At 37.5% G+C, this 10283-nt stretch overlaps 1 pseudogene; it reads right to left on the bottom strand.

Annotated features, from left to right (window-relative positions):
- Window positions 1-371: 371 nt before the first annotated feature.
- On the bottom strand, window positions 372-5757 carry LOC131424957 (glyceraldehyde-3-phosphate dehydrogenase-like; annotated as a pseudogene).
- Between the last annotated feature and the right edge of the window lie 4526 nt (window positions 5758-10283).

A 10283-nucleotide genomic window follows, 5' to 3' on the forward strand; every position in this document is an offset into this window, starting at 1 on the left:
TATATATATATATATATTCAGCAAATATTATGTATTCAAGAAAAATAGATTGACCATCTATTACATTTGCTCTGCTCACCCTCTGGTATATTCACATACAGTCATGGTATTTGCACAGACTCAATTCACAAATCAGCAGGACCCAACCAGATATTTATTTAAAATTGTAATCATCACTATGGAAAAGGAGAAGATGTCAGATAGCATCCAACAGTGGATCTACATGTTCCAGTTTATTTTTTAAAAGCAAAAAATATATGTGGAATTTTTTAAGAAAGTAAGAATTTTAGCCTCCCTCCCTCCCCCACCACTTCTTTCCCTCTCCCCTCCCCTCTCTCTTGCAGTACTGAGGATTGAACCCAGGAACACTCTACCACTGAGCTTCATCCCCAGCCTATTTTTATATTGAGACATGGTCTTGCTAAGTTTCCCAAGATGGCCTTGAACTTGCAATCCATCTGCCTTAGCTTTGCAAATAGATGGAACTATAGGCATGCACTACCATGCCCAGCATGAAAAAATATATTTGTGCATGAAGAATATATATATATGGCATGAAAAAATATATTTCTTTTTTCTATAATATTATAACATCATCTGGATAAAAAAGCAAGTTTTAAAAATGTTCAGATGTTTCATTTACTTCCAGAATATAGATCTAGACTATAATAAATCTCTGCATTTTTCACTTCATGGCATTTGTCATATAAACACTGTGTTTATTAGTTTCTGCTATCACAATGAGAAGTATATCTAAAAACCGGTAATCTGAAGAAATATTACTCTTTCTTCCCTTTAGACTAACCCTGTAAATATTATACATCATACATGTCTCCAATACAAGTAAAATGTATTATTTCAAATAGACTAGTCTAGAATTTTAGGCTTTTGGTAAAAAATATAAAAGCACAAAGAGCTATAATTTAACCCGGATTTTTACTGTGATATTCTGTTGTTAAAAATATAAACATACTGTTTCATTGACCATTGATGGTGCTTCGACTCTTTATTCAACAGGCTAACTATTCTCAAAACAATCTCAGAGAGATTGCTTCAAAGAGGAACTTGGAATTTTCAGTTTAAAAAGGTGCTCACTGTTCCAAGTGTTCAGCAGGGAAGGTACAAAGTGAGCCTGACAACTCAGGTAGAATACAGGTATTCCTGTAACACCAACTTGGTTCATCTTATAAATCTACCAAGTTTCTCTTGGTCTTGAGTCATTTAATCCTTTAGAATATTTTATCTCTAGTTAAAATGATTTAGTATTGGCACAGAAATAGACAAACAGGACAATGGAATAGAATGCCCCCAAACCTACAAACCTATGCAGAGAAACTAAGTTATATGATCAAAGTAGTAATAAAAATCAACTGGGGATGAATAATTCAATAAATTCATTTGGCATAAATGGTTATCCATATGGAAAAAGATAAAGTTAGATCCTTACCTCATGGCCTATACAAAAAATAAATTGTAACTTGATCTAACTTAATTAAAATTAAATAACTCCTATCTTGCAAAAGTTATTATAAACAACATGAAAAGACAATCTGTATAGATACTCTAGAGAAAAATCAAGAATATACACACTGTAGCATATTTTGTAACAAAACCTGAAATCAACCAACATCAGTATTGTGATTCATTCCTACAATAGAAATCTATACTGTACTAAATGTAAAAATACGGATAAACCTCTAAAACATCATGTTATAGTTAAAAAAATAAATTTCAAAAAGATATGTAAAATATTGTTCCAGTTGCAAAAAGTTTAAAAACAACAACAAAAAAAAACCTATATCATTAATGCATATAAAGCAAAAATACAAAAACAGGCATGAGAAGAATATACACCAACTTGAAGAAAGAAACTATCGTGAGAAAAAGTACTGGTCAGAGGAGTACTTTTTATCCTGAGGGGAATAAAGGGGTGAAGCTTTAACTTAATCCAGAATTTGATTATTAAAAATCTGAAACGAATACAGAAAAATATACCTAGTTTGTATATAAGTCTGTTAACTATTTTCTATATGTTTGACATTCTTCATAATGTAAATAAATCCTGTAATGCCAAAGGCGAAATACACATAAAATCCTACTTTTATAAGACTGCCTTTGTGTTTTTATATATTATATATATTTTCTACCTCTAACTTCAGGTAGGTAGATAATACAGATGCAAATAGACAGATCAGCCTATGGCAATCTTTACCTAATATTAGCATACCATTTTATTATGATAGCATTGGCATTTTTTCCCTTTTTAGTATTAATGAGATCTATCTATGTATCTATCTATCTATCTCAGCTAAGTACAGTAGATTATTGATGGTATGTGATAAAGGAGAGATCCCTAAGCCCCTCACCTTCTCTTCTCCAGGGGTTCTGGGATGGAAACTGGAAGGAGGGAGGATTCTGTGAGTTTGGGGCAGGGACTCTCCAGCTGCTGAAAGTCCCTCTATTCCTTTCATGTCTTGAGGTGGGTGATCCAGGGATTTTCATTGAAGGCCATGCTAAAGTCTACCACCCTGTTGCCATAGCAACATTTTCATACCAGGAAATGAGCTTGACAAAGTGCTTGTTGAGAGTAAAGCCAGCCCATACATCAAAAGTAGAAGACTGGGTGTCACTGTTAAAGTCACAGGAGACAACCTAGTTTTAGACGTGGCCCAGGATGCCCTTTGGGAGGCCCTCTGATGCTTGCTTTGCCATCTTCTTGGTGTCACCATATTTGGTAGATTTCTCCAGGTGGCACGTCAGATCCTTGACCAACATTTTGTGGGTAGGCCACAGAAGGCTATGCCAGTGAGCTTCCCCGTCAGCTCAGGAATGACCCTGCCCACAGTTTTGTCAGCACCTGTGGATGCAGGCATGATATTCTGGGCATCCATGGCCATCACATCCCAGTTTCCCAGAGGAGCAATTCATGGTCTTCTGGGTGTCAGTGATGGTATTGACTGTGGTCATGAGTCCCTCCATAATGCCCCAAAAGTCCCTCCAAAGTTGTCCTAATGACCTTGGCTAAGGGGGCTAGGCAGTTGATGGTGCAGATTATCTTGAGGGAGTTGTCATACTTCTCATGGTTCACACCCATCACAAACATGGGGTCATCAGCAGAAGGGGCTGCCTTCAGGTGAGCTCCAGCAGCCTTCTTCATGGCAGTGAAGATGCCAGAGGACTGCACTACATATTCAACATCCAGCATCATCCCATTTGCTGTTGGTGGGATCTCACTCCTAGAAGATGGAGATGGGTTTTCCATTGATGACAACCTTTCTGTTCTCAGCCTTGACTATGCCATTGAATTTACCATGAGTGGAATCATACTGGAACATGCAAACCATGTAACTGAGGTCAATGATGGGGTCAATGATGGGGTCATTGATAGTGACAGTATCCACTTTGCCAGAGTTGAAAGCAGTCTTGATGACCAAGAGCCCAATATGGCCATTTCTGTTTATTCTGATCTTCACCATGGTGAGACAGGGTTGGCACTGCATGAGAAGATGTAACTATCTGTCAAACAGGGAGAAGCACAGAGTCTCAACTTCTAATAAACATGTATCGATTTTTTTCTAAAAGTTAAAAACATTTGTTTTATTATTTTCATACTTTATTCACATTTCCTTAGTTTTTTACCTAATGTCCATTTTGTTTTCCAGGATCTCATCTGGGACACCACATTGCACTTGCTTCTCATTTCTCCTTAAGCTCCTCTTGGGCATGATAGTTTTTCAAACTTTCCTTGTTTTTTTTTTTTTTATAATCTTGACAGTTTTGAGGAATACTAGTGAGGTTTTTGTAAAATATCTGTGATTTATTTGATGTTTTTCTCGTGATTACACTGAAATTATGGGCTTGGGTGAGGAAGACCACAGGTATAAGATACCATTTTTATCATGTCATAAAACGGTTACACACTGGAAACGATAATTACCACTTTCAGTATTGACCTTGACCATCTGCTTAGTAATGTTTGAAATGTTTCTCCACTATTAAGCTATTTTTTTCTTTTTGTCAGTGCTGGGAATAAAACCCAGGGTCTTCACCTGCTAAGCAAGCACTTTACCATGGAGCTATCATCACAGCCACAAAGCTACTCTTTTTTCCCATTTCCATGCTGTATGTTTTTATTTTTATTTTTATTTATTTATTTGTGTGTATTTTGTCCACACTTAAGGAATGGGCAGTTTTACTCCATCTCCTTGAGGACACTGTATCTACATAAATCATTTAGAATTCTTCTGCATAGGAGATTTGTCTCTTTTCCATCTATTTTCTTATTTATTTCTTTATTCATTAAATCATTGATTTATCTCAGCAAGGATTCAGGGATATTAACCTTTTGCTCTAGGTTATATTCCTTTACTACTTTATTTTGTGGCTCAATTGTTTCACCTTTGGCCATAGCTCTTTCAATTGACTTCTGTGTCTCTTTGACACAATACTCCCCTGTGTGTTTTTATCCTATTCTGTATCCATTTTTCAAATCAATGTGCAAAAAGATTGATGTATAAATAATTAGAGAAATGGGAATGTTAATAGTGTTTATACTGTGCCAAGCACAAATACCTTAATGATAAATAAAATCGCTAATAAAACTTAGCTAACAATATTAGCTCGACAACATTATTTAGAAGTTCCACCTTATATTTTGAATTTTTCAAATTACAAAACACTGATAACTCTATGATATTAATAGAAAAAACTTTATGGAGTATTTACTATGTCAGGTATCACACTAGGCACTCAGTATCTAATATTCCATTTAATCCTCCTAAACCTTGTAAAACGTTAAGACTTAGTTTGGTCCCTGAATCATCAGAATCAATATCACCTGAGAAAGTGCTATATGTCCACGTTCAAAAGCATTTCTTGGTCCTCACTCCAGACCCACTGAATCAGAAAATCCAGGGCTTGGGCCAAGAAAGCTGTGTTTTAACATTCAGTCCAGATGCTCCAGATGCACTCTAATGCTTCAGAGAGTGACAGCATCAGACCTTGAATCCTGGTATTAGACATCAAAGCCAATCAAATCCCATGTGCTTAATTACTTAGTCATATTCCCTCTCTATTAAAGAGAACCAATTACAGGTGATTTCTACCTAAAAACTTGCCATAAAAGAGACCTCTAGGCAGTTTCATGCTTTCCCTCGGCTTCTAATATTTGACCAAATAAGTTTATGTATGAAATTCACCACTAGAGGGAGTTCCTACATCCAGCCCCTCATATGACAGTCATTAAAAGGCAAAAAAGTGAACAAAACCAAACAAAAAAATTAAAACTTGTTGAAGAAAAGTTTTAGCTCTGTGTATTGATATTAAACAACTTGCTCCATCTATTTATCACTGACAAGCTGTTAGGCATGAACTAACTATTGTTATATTGTTAGGCATGAACTCACTGTTAACATAAATACAATATAGCATATGATTGGTCACTTAACATCTTTGTTTACATCTACTTTATGTGTTTGTGTGTGGTGCTGGGATTGAAGACAGGGCCATGGACATGCAAGGCAAGTGCTATACCACTGAGCTCCACTTCCAGCTTCCAATTGTTCATTTCTAAAATGGGGCCAGGGGAAAAGAGAAAGCTCAGAGTATCAAAATAATATTTAAACAAAATAATCTAATTTGAACTGCATCATCACCTCTAAAGTCCCAAAGAAGACAGACTGGAAAAGAATTCCAAAAAGGATCCAGTTGTATGTGTTCTCTTCAACCTTGCTCAGAGAACTTGAGTTCAGGAATGGTAACTTCAGCACGTGGTACGTACGTGACAACTGCTCATTAACAAATTCTGAATAAATGAATCAGTGTAACGTACGTACCACGTGCTGAAGTTACCAGTTCCCTCTCAAGTCATTCCAAATAAATTGGAATTCATAATGTTATATAAAATAATACCATGCTGTTTTCATAATATGCAAATATCATGTAGTAGTGTAAGAAAATTCAAAGCCTATAATGTTTGAAAACTGAAATAATAATTCCATGGATTTTGGAATTCTATATCCAAAAATGAGTGGAATCTGACATTTTTTCCCCATTCAGAGACCAGATCTATCACTGAGCCCTATCCCCAGCCTCTCTTCCCTTTTTTAAAAAAATTTTATTTGTTCTTTTTAGATAAAAATGACAGTAGAGTGTATTTTACATATTATACATACATGCAAGGAGCATAACTTTCCATTCTTGAGGTTGTGCATGATGTGGAGCTACACTGACATGTATTCATATATAAACATAGGAAAGATATGTCCAATTCATACTACTGTCTTTCTTATTCCCATCTCCCCTCCCTTCCCTTTATTCCCCTTTGTCTAATCCAAAGAACTATTCTTCCCTGCCCCTCTTTCATATCAGAAAGAACATTCAGCCTTTGGTTTTGGGGGATTGGCTTATTTCACTTAGCATGATAGTCTCCAGTTCCATCCATTTACAAGCAAATTCCATAATTTCCTTTTTCTTTATGGCTGAGTAATATTCCATTGTGTATATACCACATTTTCTTTATGCATTCATCTTTGAAGGACATCTAGGTTGGTTCCATGGCTTAGCCATTTTGAATTGAGCTGATATAAATATTGATGTGGCTACAGCACTATAGTATGCTGATTTTAAGTCCTTTGGGTATAAACCAAGGAGTGGGAAACTATGTCAAAGAGTGGTTCCATTCCAACTTTTTTGATGAAGCGTCATACTGCTTTCCAGAGAGGTTGCACCAATTTACAATCCCACCAACAATGTATTAGTGAACCTTTCCACCCCACACACATCTTAGCCAACATTTATTGTTGCTAGTATTCTTGATAATTGCTATTCTGACTAGAGTTTTTTTGAGTTCTTTATATATTCTGGAGATTAATGCTCTATCTGAGGTGCAGATGGCAAAGATTTTCTCCCATTCTGTAGGCTCTCTCTTCACATTCTTGGTTGTTTTCTTGTTGTAAATAAGCTTTTGAGTTTAATAGCATGTCATTTATTGATCCTTGATTTTACTTCTTGAGCTTTAGGAGTCTTGTTGAAGAACTTGGTTCCTAAGCTGACAAGATGGAGAGTTGGGCCTACTTTTTCTTCTGGTAGGTATAGGGTCTCTGGTCTAATTCCTAGGACCTTAATCCATGTTTTGAAATATCTGTTGATAGGAAAATAAGATCAAGGAGCCCAGATCTTAGAACTGAGTTCCTGAAGTCTATTCTTTCCATATATTGAGTGGAGACTAATAATGCCTGTTTGTTCAACAATTTCTATACTACACATGAGGCATTTGTTAGAAGCTTTATGTTACATGGTGAATCAAATAGCCCTTGCTCCAATATGTCAATACCTTCATACTGATACTAAAATAAGAATTGTGATAATTTTATACATTGCATGACTGGGCCACAGGTGCCCAAATGTTTTGCCACAAATTATTCTGAGTTTGACTTTGAGGATGTTTCTGAATGAAATAATCATTTTCATCTGTGGAATGAGCAAAGCAAATTGCCCTCCCTAATGTGAATAGCTCTCATGCAATTAATTGGAGATCTGAATAAAACAAAAAGACTGAGTAAAGAGCAACCGCTCCTACTAGCTGCATGACATGGGACACCAGCCTTTTCCAAGCTTCTGACTAGGACTGAGGCATAGGCTTTGGGGAAGTCTAAGTGCCTCCAGATTTCAGACTAGAACTTACACTATCAGTTCTCCTAGTTCTCAGGCCTTTGGACTCTGAGATTCCATATTGGCTCTCCCAAGTCTTCTGTATTAGGACTGCAGATCTTGGGATTTCTCAACTTTTCTTTAATCACTTGAACCAACTCCTTATAATAAAACTATGTTATATTAGACACATATGTGTACACCCTATTGGTTCTGTTTCTCTGGAGAACCCTGACTCATACAAGAACCAAATTCCAAACTCCTTAGCATGGCCAAAATGGCCTTTATGATCTGAACCCTACCTACCCCTCTCCAACTACATCCCATAGATGCCCCCTCATTCCAGCTTCACTGGCTTCCTCTCGTTTTCCCACAAATGAGAGACTCCCTCTGCAATGGGATTTTCACCCATTCATTCATTTATTCACTGATAAAGTCAAGTGTTATGGTTTGAATGTGAGGTATCCCCCAAAAGCTCACATGTGAGACAATGCAAGAAGGTTCAGAGAAGAAATGATTGGATTGTAAGAGTCTTAACCCAATCAGTGATTTAATCCCGACAGGAATAACTGAGTAGTAACTGAAGTGGTAGGGTGTGACTGGAGGAAGTGGGAATTACGGTGTGGCTTTGGTGAACATCTTTGTATATGGCCGCTAGAATCTCTACTTCCTGATGACCATGATGTGAGTTGATTCTCTTTGCAACCCTCTCCTGCCACGATGTTCAGCCTCACCTTGAGGCCTGAGGAATGGAGCCAGCCTTCTATGGACTAAGACCTTTGAAACCGTGAGCCCTCAAATAAACTTTTCTTCCTCTATAGTTTTCTGGTCAGATCTTTTAGTCATAGCAGTGAAAAAGCTGACGAAAACATCAAGTAATTGTTTAGTTTCTACTGTGGGTATTACCAGAAATATAATGTGAACAACATAGGAAAGTACCTAATTTTACCTAATTATATTCCCCTTAATATATCCTAGTCATGGGAACAGAAATAGCACGTTAGCATGTAAACAAACAGGTTAATTTCAGAAAGTGATATGTGCTTCAAGAGAAACAAAACTGAGTAATAAGACAACAATTTGATAATCAGAGAAAACCTCACTCTAAAGGTGCTTTTGAAGGACGATCCCATGATAAAAAGGGATCATCTGTGTGAAGACCTGAAGAAGAAGTATTGCAGGCTGAGAAAATGACAAACAAAACTGACTCTGAAATAAGCTTGATCCATGCAAGGAGCAGAGAGGCACAGTGGGGCAGTAAGAAGGTAGGTGGGAATGAGATACAACTTATTTAATGGTCAGAATTAGGATTTAAATTTTTATTTAAAGCATACTGGGAGCTTTGAAGGGTTGACATGATTTGATTTACATGTTTATCATCCACTGCTGTGTGTAACTGTGGATGTAGGGAGATCAATAAAGGGTGAAGGAGGTGTTGCAGTAGGTGAATGATGATAGTAGCTTAGATTATGGGGGTGTACGAGAAATGAAGAAGGAGGGATTCATGATGTTTTGAAGGTAGAACCGATGGAATTGCCAGTGTGGATGGGGAAGAGAAGGGATGACTCTAGGTTTGTGACCTGAACAATCAGCTGGAAGGTAGTACCATTTTCTGAGATATGGAAATTCTGGGTAAAAATGAGAATGGGTTTGAGGAAAAAGGAGACAATCTGCCTAGGCTGTCCCTCTTATTGGATACTCCCTTTTCACCTAGTAAACCCCCCTTCCCATTCTTCAGATCTCAGCTCAAATGTCACTTTCTCAATGAAGTCCTTCTTCAACTAATTCAAACCAAAGCTTTTTAGGATGTATTCTCTTGGTGTCATGTAGTTCCCTGAGTGCCCATGTTAGATTGCAAAAGTGGCACTAATTCTTTCCTTCGCTTTACCAACTACCCTTACCCTTAACAACAGTAGTGCCTACTCACTCTGAATCTGGTCTGGACCATGTACCTTGCATCATCCAAAAAGATATCAGCAAATATGACACAGGTAGAGGCTTGAAAGGCACTTGTGCAGTCGGACTTGTACTGTCTTGATGATTTGAAACCCGGAAACCACCTAAATAGGCCTGGCTAGCTCCTGCCAACAGGCTGCCTACCCCAAGATACGTGAGGCCATCTGTACTAGTCTAGTTTGCATTACTATAGTAAAATAACTTGGGCGGCCTAATTTTATTTGAATAATAAAAGTTTATTTAGTTCACAACACAGTATGTTGTGGTTTGGATATAAGGTCCTCCAAAAGTTCTTATGTTAATGCAGGAATGTTAGGAGGTGAAATAATTGGATTGTCAGAGCTGGAACATAATTAACCCACCCTAGCTTAAATGGACTGGACTGAGTGGTAACTGGAGGCAGGCAGGACATGGCTGGAGGAAGATGGTCTCTGGGGGCAAACCCAGGAAGGGTTCATCTTCCCTGTGGAACCTTTCCCCTGTCTTTGCAGCCTGGATGCCTCACTTGCCCAGAGCCAATGGAGTCGGCTCTGAATCTCTGAGAACCTCTGATATCTTGAGCCAAAGTAAGAGAGACTGAATCTCTGAAACCTTGAGCCAAAATAAGCTTCTCCTTTCAAAAGTTGTTCTTGTCCCAGCAACAAAAAGCTGGCTAAAACATGCATGCCAGGAGGTTT

This window comes from Marmota monax, unplaced genomic scaffold, assembly GCF_021218885.2.
Source record: "Marmota monax isolate L192 unplaced genomic scaffold, Marmota_monax_Labrador192_F-V1.1 WCK01_AAM20220418_F8-fsc00003, whole genome shotgun sequence".
Classification (NCBI taxonomy): Eukaryota; Metazoa; Chordata; class Mammalia; order Rodentia; family Sciuridae; genus Marmota; species Marmota monax.